The sequence below is a fragment of the Carex rostrata genome, chromosome 1 (assembly GCF_964058835.1).
Source record: "Carex rostrata chromosome 1, lpCarRost1.2, whole genome shotgun sequence".
Lineage (NCBI taxonomy): Eukaryota > Viridiplantae > Streptophyta > Magnoliopsida > Poales > Cyperaceae > Carex > Carex rostrata.
The window spans coordinates 19,364,683-19,373,567 of record NC_135918.1 but is presented as its reverse complement, the minus strand read 5'-3'; positions in this window follow the sequence as shown (position 1 = coordinate 19,373,567).

Genomic DNA, 8,885 nt, shown 5'->3' with positions numbered 1-8,885 from the left:
GGTTTTAATTAAAAACCGTCTACAATATGGTGAAATTGTACACGGTTTTACTGTTTACTCTTTGGACACAGATTTATTGGAAATATGCAGTGAATGGTCATGTTATATGTAATAGTGCAAGCATATTTTAATACAAAGGACATAATAAACAGTTAACATTGTTTAAACTTTTAAATTATGAGATCAAAATATGAGACATGATTAAAATATGAAATTAATGAAACGTTTTAACCGCCTTGCTCAATTAGTAATTATATTTTACTTAACTATCTTGCTCAATAATTAGTAATTATATTTTACTTTAACTACAAAGCCCTAACAGAAGAGGATAATAATGTAATTAACGATAGCTTCTTGAAAATGAAGTAAAAAATGTATATGCGATTGAGATTTTTAAAATCAATACTTGAATTGCCCCAGAAAAAGTAGTGAGTCCGGAAAAAGTCGTAACAATTAATATCATTTCAGTCTATCTTATAAAAAGTCAGTTTTTATGATTTCAAAAGTCCGAATAAACAAATTCTAACCATTCAATATGATCTCTATATTAAAATATGCTTTGAGATTAAATTTTATATTTCTTGAAAAAAATTCACTTATTTTTATAGATAGATACAACATTACAGTTTTGGATGGTCCAAAATTATCCGAAAACAATGATTATATACCTATTTAAAACTATAGTAAAAAGTTTCAAAAAATATAATAAATTCTATTTTTTAATATGGAGATTATGTTGAACAGTTCAGATCGACTATTCAGAAAACTAAGAGAGCAAAAAAAACAAGAAGACGAATATTATCGGTCTTCTATTAAGAAGAACAAGGGGACGGAGCAAAAAAAACTAAGAAAAACAAAGAACACCGATCATATATATTCTTAATAGAAAAGGATATTTTTGTTATGTAATATTCCGAGACGGAGTTCGACTTTTTAGTTACATATAATTTTTTTTGTTCTGTAATATTCCGAAATGGAGTTTGAATTCTAATTAAGTTACATATTATTTTGGGGTGGAGTTGGGATTTTCTGTATTATTTAGGATTAATCGTATAAAATTTTCTTTCTACGAATGGAGATTAATTTTACACTCTTCATACTATTTTACTATAAATCATATAAAAAATAAAGTGCAAGTACAATTTTTTTTAAACATAAATAGAGATCAATTGATTCCATTCATCTAAAGTGTCCCCGCTCCATATTATTCTAACATCAAAATTCCGAAAACAAATTAATAAGTTTAACATCAATTTCAGTAGATTATCCAGCGGATTGTGTAGTTTTGGAATTTTGTTGAAAACGGATATATAATATGAAATTTGATATTTCTTTTGTATATTAATAAAAAATTCCGCGTTGAACTCCATGGATACTCTTTAATAAGAAAAGAGTTTTAAGAGTTATATTATAAATTAAAAATTTATACAATATTAATAGTATCTGTAAAACTAGGGTTGAGAGCTTATATTTTAAATTTACGAGTCAAGTCTGCTCGTGCATATATTAAAACTAGGGTTGAGAGCTCGTGTTTTAAAGCATAAATCAATAATCGACCCTTTTTGCTTGGGAGCTCGTGCTTTTGTTCATAATTTAGTGACGGATCCCTCACCACCCCACATGCCAATGTGAGATATAAAGGGAGATTCTATGGATGATTCCAAACAGGAATTGGTGCAGCTTTGTTTTCATACCCAAAAAATTAACTGCAGCAACTCATTTCACATACATATACTACATAATTCGACTTACACCCAATCTGATTTGTTCGATATTAGCAGTTGTTAATTCGCTGTCAAATTTACCCGAAAATTATGGATCACTCATAGCTCATGGTTGGGCACAGGGCTGTTGATATTTTTTTTCATAAAAAATATCATAATATAGAACTCTCAAATTGATTTGGGTACGCAGTTAGCCAGAGAGAAGAAGACAGGCGTGCTCTCATTTTCGGTACGTAGTTCTCTCTACATTTTCTCTCTAATATCAGCATCTTCTTTTTTTTATATACAAATTCTGATTGGGTGATCCACTTCTCAGTGGATCCTCTTTCGGTAAGTTTACACAATAGTTTCAGTTCAGTGTATGTATGTAAGCTTACTTGATCTGTTTGTGAATTTATGTGTTAGAAAATTTCATTGTGTGCCTTCTGTATTGTTAATTTACTTAAGATCAATCATTTAAAATTGAGGCGGACTAAGAAACTTGTGATTTGAGATGCTGAAATTTATTAATCTACAGTACAGCTTGCCTACGGGCATGAATGTTTGCACAAAACAAAAAACACAAATAGAAAGACAAGCGTACGTATTGCTCTCCTCTTTGGGACTTATCTCTGCATTTCCTCTCTAATTATTCTCGATCAACACCTTTTATTTCATGCTAGTTTTTATTTCTCCAATTCGTGATTGGGTGATTCATATATATCTTACTGGATCTTCTCATTGGTAAGTTTTCACAACGCATATATACAGGTCCAGTATAAGTGATGACCAGATATATATATATATATGTTTCTGAATAGTTGTCTTGGGAGATATATATGTTACTTTCATATCCTAGCGAATGTGTGCCTTTTTTTTAGTTTTCTTTGTCTTTTGTCTACTTTTTCATGATCTCATATATACTATATGGTTACATTAGATATATCTGTTACTCAGGCTGTTATATATTAGTAAGATTTAGTTTGCGGTAGATCTGTTACTCAGGCTGTCATATATATATATATAGTAGGCTGTGCCTCGTTTGTATATAATTTATATATCTAGGCTTACTTAAACGCTACGTTTTAATCTTTAATAATGTCAAGGGCTTAAATATTGTATTTAGTCAAATTGCAATTAACAATATTTAGACTAAAATATTTAATAACACAATTTGGGCAAAATAGAAAATAGTATTAACATTTATAAGTTGTATTTTACATATTAAAATGTGGCTGAAGTTTAAGTTAGTCTAAAAAAGAAAGGTATGTATCTCATTGTGTGAACAATTATATATATCATATGTAAGCTCATATTGCACCTTTTTTATTTCAGTGGGAATTAATTATCTACGAAGTTTTCTTTCAGTATCTGTTAATTTTATCTCTAGGATGTCAATGAAACCTTTTTATATATTCGTTTACCAAATCTATATCATATTTGATAAAGTGGGTATGATCGAGTAATTTGTTTTTCGTTAATTTAACAATTATGGACACAAGTAATTAAGAAATTCTTTGTTAGCTTATCAAATAAGGATATGGATAAGATCTATATTCATACTCATTAGAGGGTAATTACTAAAATAAAATTATATATAATAATTTTTTTTAGCTGTACGTATGACTATATAACTTTTAGTATTATGATTACAATGATTTTACAACATTTTATATAATACTGTTTTATTACATTATGAAAAAAAATAACTTGTCCAACATTTTACATAGTTTTACGTAACAGAAAACTTATATCATTTAATTTAATTAATAATTTACATTTTAAAATAATGATAAAAAAAATAGTTTTTGTATTTAAAACAAATATTTATTTGTCATATTTTTTTAATTAATTATATAAGCTATCAATTTATTTGGTAATAACTATCTATTATTCGTTTCGTCATCTGTTATTTGGTAACAATCTATTACTTTGTTTCGTTGTCTTAACATATAAGTGTATGATATGTGTAAGGTTAATACTTAACAGATCGATAAGGGTAATTGTGTGGGTAAGACTAATTTTATATGGATATGAAAATGCCCTTACCGATCTGTAGTTTTACCCATTTGACAACCCTAGATTTTCTTCTATATATTGATCAGCTATGACATCGGTTCGTTTAGAAGAGGCAAAGAATAGTGCTAACTTGGGTTAGTGACTATACCGAACTACTATATTACGTTTGGATGTGCTTGTGTTAATAAAAATGAGCTATTTTTGTTTGTCTTTTGTGGGTTAGCCTATTATTCTACTAACCCAACTAATTAAAGTCGGGAACTCACTATCTCAAATTTGAGTTACTATTCTCACTAACCCAAGCCTTCATTCAAACAAACCCGAAATTATCTAATGAAATCTTAACTTTTGGTTAACCTGGATATGGTTTTGCCATGTTTTTCCGATTCACTACTGTACGTATTGATTATTTAATCGCGTTGCGCATTAATTATTTCCGAACAGCTTGTTTGTCGATTAATCGGGAAGAGGGTCAGTAATTAATATCCACATCAACAAAAATGAGTGATGATGCTATACAACAACTAGATGAAATATCCACATCAAAAGAAATGGATGAGTGGGTTGCAGAGATAGGAGCTCGACACAACCCGGACTTCTCCAATGCAACCAGACCATCAATGGATAGCGACCGTGAACAATGGCCATCCATATTTGGTAATTGGCAATGTTGGGATGATTTTGGGTCCTCTTTCTTACCTGAAACAGAGAAGTGGCAAATATTTGCTTGTATGACGCAGTGGTATGATCTCAATGTACGTTCATACCTTGAATACTTGCAAAAGAAGGAAGCTCTAGCATGGAGCTACTATCGTGGGGTCAATAAACAATTTCGTGCTGAAAATAGCAAACGTTTCATAGAATACCTAATGGTCAATAGTTGCTTCTTAATATTTGTGATGCTTTTCCATTCAGGCGAAGAGAGCCAAAAGGTTATTATGGATAAAGTGAATGACCAAAATAGTCATCGAATAGGTTTAACAGTTACAGACATTCATAGTTCATTAAACTTGGTAACAGAAGATAGTTTGCAAATTTTTAGTTACATGTTCACCATGAAGTACCAGATACCGTGGGTTTTTGTTGAAGCTGTATATACAGAGTTTTCCAACTTGAGCAAACTTTGTGTTACCCCAATACACAAAATTGCGCGCTTATTCTTGCAAGACACGTATCCAAGTGAGCACCCGTCTAAAGTGGATGCTAGTACCATTCCTGAAGGTGGCTTCAAACATCTACTACACATCTTCCATTGGTCTCGACAACCTGATGAGAAGTATGTGGTGGATTCAACATCAACTAAGTGGATTAACAGCTTCCATATACCTAGTGCAACAGAGTTACAATTATCTCAAACTGTTTTCAAAAAGGATGAGGGTGGCACCATTGATGTGTCTTACTCTGACAACAAGAGATTATCTGGAGTGATGCAATTAACACCCTGGCACATTACTCCATTCAAAAGGGTACTCTATGAAAGTCTTTTAAGATTTGAAGATCAGTACAAAGACTGTGGAATCCCCTTCACGGCCTATGTCGCATGCATGGCTTGCTTGTTGAAAACAGAAGCAGATGTCCATGTATTGCGAGAGACTGGTGTCATCCCAAGCGCAACGTTTGATGACAAGGATGTTTTGCTTTGTGTACCAGAGCTCAAAACTTTTATTTCCGGTAATCTCATTTTACCGAATAAGCTGGTCATTTTGGAGGAGAATGTGATGGCACATCATAAAAAAAGTGCCTATAGAGTAATTGGAGAGTTCAAGAAACGCTACTGCTCCAATACATGGATAATTATCTCTGTCATCGCCGGCATCTTATTGTTTGTCCTTACTTTTATTCAAACCTTATATGGTATGTTTAGCTACTACAAACAATGATTACTACAAACAATCATTATATCATGTATGCAATTTAAATTGTGTGAGGAATGGTGGTTTATCTTTATTCAATATTCACTTTGTTATTTGTTGTGGCATCCTGCTGTAAGTTTTGTAAATTTTTTTTTCAATGTAATTCATTTGTCATTTTTTATGTGCCTATGTGCGCAATGTGTGATATTTACCTTTGCTCTCGTTGTACAATATTATTTCACCTAACAAACAACTTATTAAACTATCATTCTTTATTAAAATTGAATTTTTCTTATGAGGACAAACAATTCCTCCTCAATCCTGAGTGATTCTTCAAAAGTTCCAATTTCTGGTATTAATTAATTTATCCCCAAGCCAATTAATAATCTATAATTAATTTAAATTAATCTACTCGATCCCATGCATGCCATTAATAGTCAATTAATCTATGCTGTTTGTGCCCTCGTGCTTGTTTTGTACCCTTTTTCTTCCAATGTACGTAATTCATTTGTCATTTTTAATTTATGTGTCTATGTGGCACCATTTTAATTCATCTAACAAACAACTCTTCAACTATTATTTATTTATGGATCTTTATTTATGAATTTTGAACTTTTCTTATGAGAGGAGGTATACTTCCTCCTAGGGTGTTCAAACGGTCGGTTCGGTTTAAACCGAACTAAAATAATCAAACCGAACTTAAAACCGAAATTTAAAAATCCAACCGAACCGACCAAACTAAAATAGCAAACCGAATTAAAACCGAACCATTTAAACCGATTTAAACTTCGGTTTGATCGGTGAACCGAATTTTCTCAAAAATTAAAACTCAATATACATTCATAATTTTGGTTTGATCGGTTGAACCAAGGATTAATGAACCAAAATAATACTCGAAGTCTCAACCTATCAATAAAATCGGTCAGTTCGGTTTAATCGGTTTTGAGAAATCAAAACTGAACCGAACCATTTAAACCGAACTAAGTCACAAAATCAACCGAACCAAACCGAACCAATTCAACCGAACCATTTAAACCGAATCTTACCGGTTCGGTTCAAAACCAAATAAACAGAACCATTTGAACACCCCTACTTCCTCCTAAGTAATTAAATCTCCCAAATTTCTAAGTTCTTATATTATTTAATTTTACTCCCATGCCAATAGTCAATAAATCTATGCTTTAATCAATCCAAAATTTTAAGATGGATATTTTTTTATGACCTCTCTTCAATCAGTACAACAAAATGATAACAAGGTGACACAAGGTCTGATTATAGTTCTACCAGTTTTTTAATGGCATTAGACATGCTCAAAAGTATTCTTATAATTTGACGGAGTACACATGGAAACATAACAATTACATAATTATTGCAACATATATTTTGATATTTCTCATACAAAATGTAATTTTTGATTGTAAAGTAAAACTCAGTATAGCTCTAGTTTAAACAGAAGTTCAGCTCATTGAAATCCATTCTGGGCTCCATCTAATTGCAATTCATATATAAATTTAGAAGGCCCAAGAATTTCACACTGGGCCCAATCCATTTGTGCTTGCCATTAATGGACCGGACCGGAACTGGATCCCCTTCTAAAACTTTTGATCAGGGTTAGATTTGACACTTCACACATAACAAAAAAAAATAGAAATGGGAAAAGAATTTAAACAACATGGTCAGCTTTGTTATCTCCAAGTCAGTATTTTCTGATTTGCCTCCTGTAATAATAAAATTTCATTGATATCTCTTTCTCTTTCTCTCTCTCTCTCTTCGTCTCTGGACATTTCTGGAATTCAAAAGCTTTTTTGTGTGATTTTCAGGAATTTCAGAGATTTTTTATTCTACCCCTACTTCTTTGCCGTTTCTTAACAGCAATAAAGAATAAAACTTTCTTCCGTTCTCTAACAAAGAATATAACCCCACAAGATTGTTTTCTTAGACTCAATCTTTCAAAAATTAATGAAAGATTATGTTTGAGACAGCATTAGTTTTATATGAGAGTAATGCATGACAAACTAACACAACATCATTTTTTCCTTCTTAGACTATCTGGCTAAGAATTCCATTCTTTTAGTTAATAGTATCCTAAAAATTGCCAAAACCAAATTGTACAAGTGCCAGTGTTGATCTAAACATTCACCAACATCAAAATAATTTGGAAACAATTTCAAGCTTATAATAGCACAATAAAACAAATGAGGACTTAGATCCAAATTTTTACCCAAAAAAAAACTTATAATTAATAAAAGGATTCGCGAATAATTCTATTACTATTCATATTTGGAAACTCTTCAAACTGATATATGATTTAAAAAGTTTTAGGTGTTTACGTTTTTTAAATATTTAAAAAATTAAAGTTAATTTTAATGCATTCATTTTCTATCATTGTTTTATCACTTAACTTGATACAAAATGTCAAAAACAATTTATAATTTTGCATATAAATGCATTTCTCATGAAGTGGATCGGTTATAACGGTTCAAATTCATCGTTTGAAGCATATTTTATAGATTTTATAAGCTGGTTATATATTGGGCAAGCTGCCACCAATAACATAGTAGCCAGCCAGAACCTAAAAATATTATATGTATAGAAAGGTTAAAACTATTAGGTGTTTCTATTGAGATTTCACAATACAAAAAAGGAATTTGAAACTTTTTTTTGTCCTTTATTAATTAAAAGAAAACAGTTTAAATAGTTATAACTAAATTAGATAAATTTAAGTATGTATAGATCTATAAAATTATTTCTAAGGATATACGTAAAATTCATTCTATTTATTTTTTTAATTTGATAGCAGCTCGATCGTTCATATATTAAACTAGGGTTGGGAGTTTGTATATTTTTTATACAAGAACATCTATAAATGTGTTTGAAGAATTATGCACAGTTTTTTATTATAAAATATGTATGAATGTTAGAGCTCATTTTCGGAACCACGCTTCTTGCTTTACACATAGATTTAACAGAAATTTCTCTCATACATGTATGATGTACCGTTTATAATTAGCGTTTTTGTAACAAATGTGATGCTTCAGCAGTTCAAAGGCCTCGTGAACCAAAAATAAAAATAAATTTGAGCTGATCAAGTTTTCAGTTGAAGTTCCGAGTGATGCCTCAAGTTTAATCTAACAAAAAACAAACAAATATGATTAAAAAAAAAAGGTAAATTTCAAAAAACATTATGGTACAACTGGCACTACAAGAAAACAACCTTTTCCCGGCGCTTACAAACGCCGCTAAAAGCAATCAAAAACGCCACTAAAGACCTTTGCCGGCGCTTGGGCAAGTGCCAGCAATACTACCGTCG